The sequence below is a fragment of the Fukomys damarensis genome, unplaced genomic scaffold (genome assembly GCF_012274545.1).
Source record: "Fukomys damarensis isolate Sample0158 unplaced genomic scaffold, DMR_v1.0_HiC HiC_scaffold_32, whole genome shotgun sequence".
Lineage (NCBI taxonomy): Eukaryota > Metazoa > Chordata > Mammalia > Rodentia > Bathyergidae > Fukomys > Fukomys damarensis.
In genome coordinates this window covers 33,610,876-33,614,521 of record NW_022900944.1, presented here as the reverse complement: position 1 = coordinate 33,614,521, position 3,646 = coordinate 33,610,876, and the positions used below count along the sequence as shown (strand labels likewise).

Sequence of the window (3,646 nt, the reverse complement as noted above, 5' to 3'; positions counted from 1 at the left end):
AAAAAAAAAAAAAAAAAAAAAAAAAAGTGACTAAAACAAAAAAGTATTTACATGTGAAATGTGCTATGACGTCTTGTATTTGTTTTAAAATGATCCAGTTGGAGGGAGAGGAAGAGATAAAAGAAACAAGATCATACTGGTAATTGCTAAGGCTTGGTGATGGGTATGGGGATTCACTGTTTTATTTTCTCCACTATCATGTGTTCTTTAAAATGTCCAAATTATTAAGGATAAAAAATAACAACAGGGTGGCATAGTTTAAATACTTCATTAAACAAACACCTTTGATATGACACCTTATGTCAAAAATTCAAAGGGGACAGGACATACTTGATACTTACATATTTTTGCATTTTATGTATAACCTATAAAAGGATGATCTTAAATTACTATCCTCTCAACGAAAATGAAAATCAGCAAATACAGGCACAAATACATAAATATGCATAATAAACAGTTGTGTTTCCATCAACTCACTAAAAAATTTATTTCAATAGTTAACACTTTTTTTTCATGTCTTTCTCTGGCCTGATGTTCTCTGTGATTATGACATTCTGGTCTGTTGCCCAGGAAATAGGATGATACCCACAAATGAATCTACAACATGATTACAAATTGAACAATAAGAATAAAAACCAGAAATCTGGCTGGACATGGTGGTGCATGTAATCCAAGCACTCAGGAGGCTGCAGCAGGAGGATCACTGAGAGTTTAAGATCAGCCTGAGCTACATAGTGAGTTCAAGGCCAGTCTGAACTACATAGTGAGGCCCTGTCTCAAAAACAAAAAAACAAGAGCTGGGGATGTAGCTCAGCAGTAGCCTGGCAAGAGGTCCTGAGTTCGATGATCCCAAGTACCAAAAACAAAAACAAACTAAAAATCTGCTTCACTGAGAAATACTTCTAAATATCTCTCTCGTCAGATTGCAGTTATAAAAATATTTTACTTTCATAGTAATGTAAAGCTAAGGCTTCTTAGATGAACAAACATAATAATTAATTGAGAATCTTTTATATGGTCTAAATTATACTGTTGAAACAATTTTGCTGACATTAAAGCAAAAAAATTTATTAAACTAGACACCATAAGAACTTTATATACCTTAGCTCACTAAACTTGAGATACCTAATTTTATACATAGAATATACACATTTAAGGAAGTAAAATTACTTGCCCAAGGTCACAGAGCTACTAAATCGCTAAACTGGTAGTCAAACTTAAAGTCAATTACAAGATCCACTTTCCCCCTACCCAGACTACCTTTATGAGAAGCAAAAACATACTGTAATCAAACTTAACTAGTTAGGGGCTCTGTTAAGTGAACCATAAAATGTTTAAGTCACTGGTTTTATATATATTTCATAATGGTAGCTTGCCTTTAGAGGTAAGGAACATTAACTAAAACAGAAAGGATTGTTTCTGCTACTGAGGGAATCTGCAAACCTAATCTCTTAATTTTATTTATTTTTTGGGTACCGGAGATCGAACTCAGGACCTGGTGCTTGCAAGCCAGGTGCAGTGCCATTGAATTAAATCCCCTGCCCTTCTTAATTTTATTTTTGCAATAGAAAAATTAATGTCCTTGCTGTCCAATTCCATGATTATAAGATTAAGAAAAGGTAGTACGAAATCTATAAAGTCCACAGAAAAAATATATTTTGTCTTAAATGATAAAACCAAGTTTTCTAAATTGTCAGTTGTTCATTCTACAGATTTTAACATTTCCAGAACATTCTAAAGCGTTTTTACCCTAATATAGTGTACTCATCATCTATTACTTAGCTTTTTTCTTTTTCTTTGATATACTGCGGTTTGAACCCAGGGCTTTCTGCATGCTAGGCACTCTGTCACTACAGCCTCAGCCCTACTCAGCTTTTCTTATCCTTAAATATAATGCAATCGTAACAAGATCAACGTTTCTGTAAATACATACATCCATTTGAAATGTTCAACATACAAAAGTTCTAAATTCAAAATACTAAGTATGTGTTTGGTGTCAGTCTTTTAGTTATTAATTCACCATTTTAATGCTTGAGCCTTTTCATATTCAGTTTGAGTATAAAAAGGATAGAATTAAGATCCAGGATTCTAAAGTAGAACATCAAACACATAATTAAAATGATTTTTTTATGGGTTGTTTTTTTTTTTCACAGCCTCTCAAAGCAGATACAACAGCCAACAAGCACTTCAAACGCAGCAACAAAATCTGAAACATTTAGCTGCTCTAAAAGAAGGATCAGGCTCTTTAGTAGAAAATTACATTGTGTGAGTTTGCAAAGTTTCACGCTTTCCCATTTAAATTGCATTTCAGAGAAAGCCTTTGCACACTAACACAATATGCTTTAAAATGGCACTTTGCTGACCTTCCAATAGTCCAGCTCTATGAAAATTCTGTGATGGGTGTAACTTCAGAGAATCTGAAAAACACAAAAAGCATTAAGTACTTTTGATGCTGAATGAGAAAAAAATGCCAAGGATAGCATACATCTCTTATATAACTATCATGTAATTTTAAGAGCCAAAGCTTGTATCTGTGTATATATCCCTTGCAAAAGAAAGGATGAATTGCCTCTACATCACTCTCTAAGCTAAACTTAGATTTTGCTAAAGCATTTGTTTCATGGAAAATTATCTGAGGATTACTGCCCAAATGGTTTTAGTGTCTTGACTATTTTTAGCACCCACGTTATCCCAGCTCTAAGAATCATCTCTTGATACTGTCTCTTCTTTCTGACACCCAAAAACTGTCATTTCTAAACTACGTCAGGTAAGATCCGAAAAACATCCTACAGGGTGGTGAATGCCAACTAAAGTCATCGGAGCAACAGACAATGGCTATAGTTAATAAGTAGGACTATGTGTACAAGTTCAATAGTTTCTAAAATCCAGTACCTTCCAGAGTAAACCATCTAACTCTGATACACTTAATTTACAAGGGAAACTAACCACCCCCTCCTCCCGTGTGTTTGGAATCAGCAGATGGATACATAAAATCAAAAACACAGAATTTTCACAGATAAAAGACTCACGATGACACTTTTAAATATGGTGAAATGAATGGTTAACTCAGTTATGTCTTTTGCTCTCTCCCAGTGGTTTAGAGTGAGTGCAGTATTTTGGTTTGACGCCCCTCACACAGGGTATCTGTCCTGACACATTCTTGTAGTGTCCAGTATAGGAATTTAACGCCAATAAACAAAGCTCAAGTGTTAATATTTTAGATGATGGGAATCCCCGCTGATCTTAGCCACAAGAGTTTTAAAATGGGAATCGCTGCCCACCGCCCCCTCCCTGCAAGAAGCCCTTGAGCAGCAAAAAAAGAGAAAATTCTCAAAGGACAACGTCTATGCCTGAGCCTGGTACTCTGGGGAAAAGAAGAGGATAAAACTAATCCAGAGAGAGCACCTCTATCTTTAAAAAGAAAAAAAAGGGGGGGGGAGTAAGTAATCAGAATGCCACAGAGGTGGGAAAAGGAGAAAGAAAATTCGGGCCCTTTCCAGCAAGAAGATGACGAGCAAAGGAAGAGGGCCCGGTCGAGGGGGGCCGTCCCGACGTGGGGAGGGAGTGGACTAGGCCGGAGGGAGAGGGGGTCACAGCTACCACGCACAAACAAGCCGGAGGGGGAGCAAGATGGTGACCCTGCCCC

At 36.4% G+C, this 3,646-nt stretch overlaps 1 protein-coding gene across 1 annotated transcript in view; it reads right to left on the bottom strand.

Moving 5' to 3' along the window:
- Positions 1 to 2,413, bottom strand: part of Nfat5 (nuclear factor of activated T cells 5) — a 116,728-nt gene extending 114,315 nt beyond the window's left edge. The window contains exon 1 of the mRNA XM_010612349.3: positions 2,364 to 2,413. The gene's annotated coding sequence lies outside the window, so the exon portion shown is untranslated. The remainder of the gene's footprint in view (positions 1 to 2,363) is intronic.
- Between the last annotated feature and the right edge of the window lie 1,233 nt (positions 2,414 to 3,646).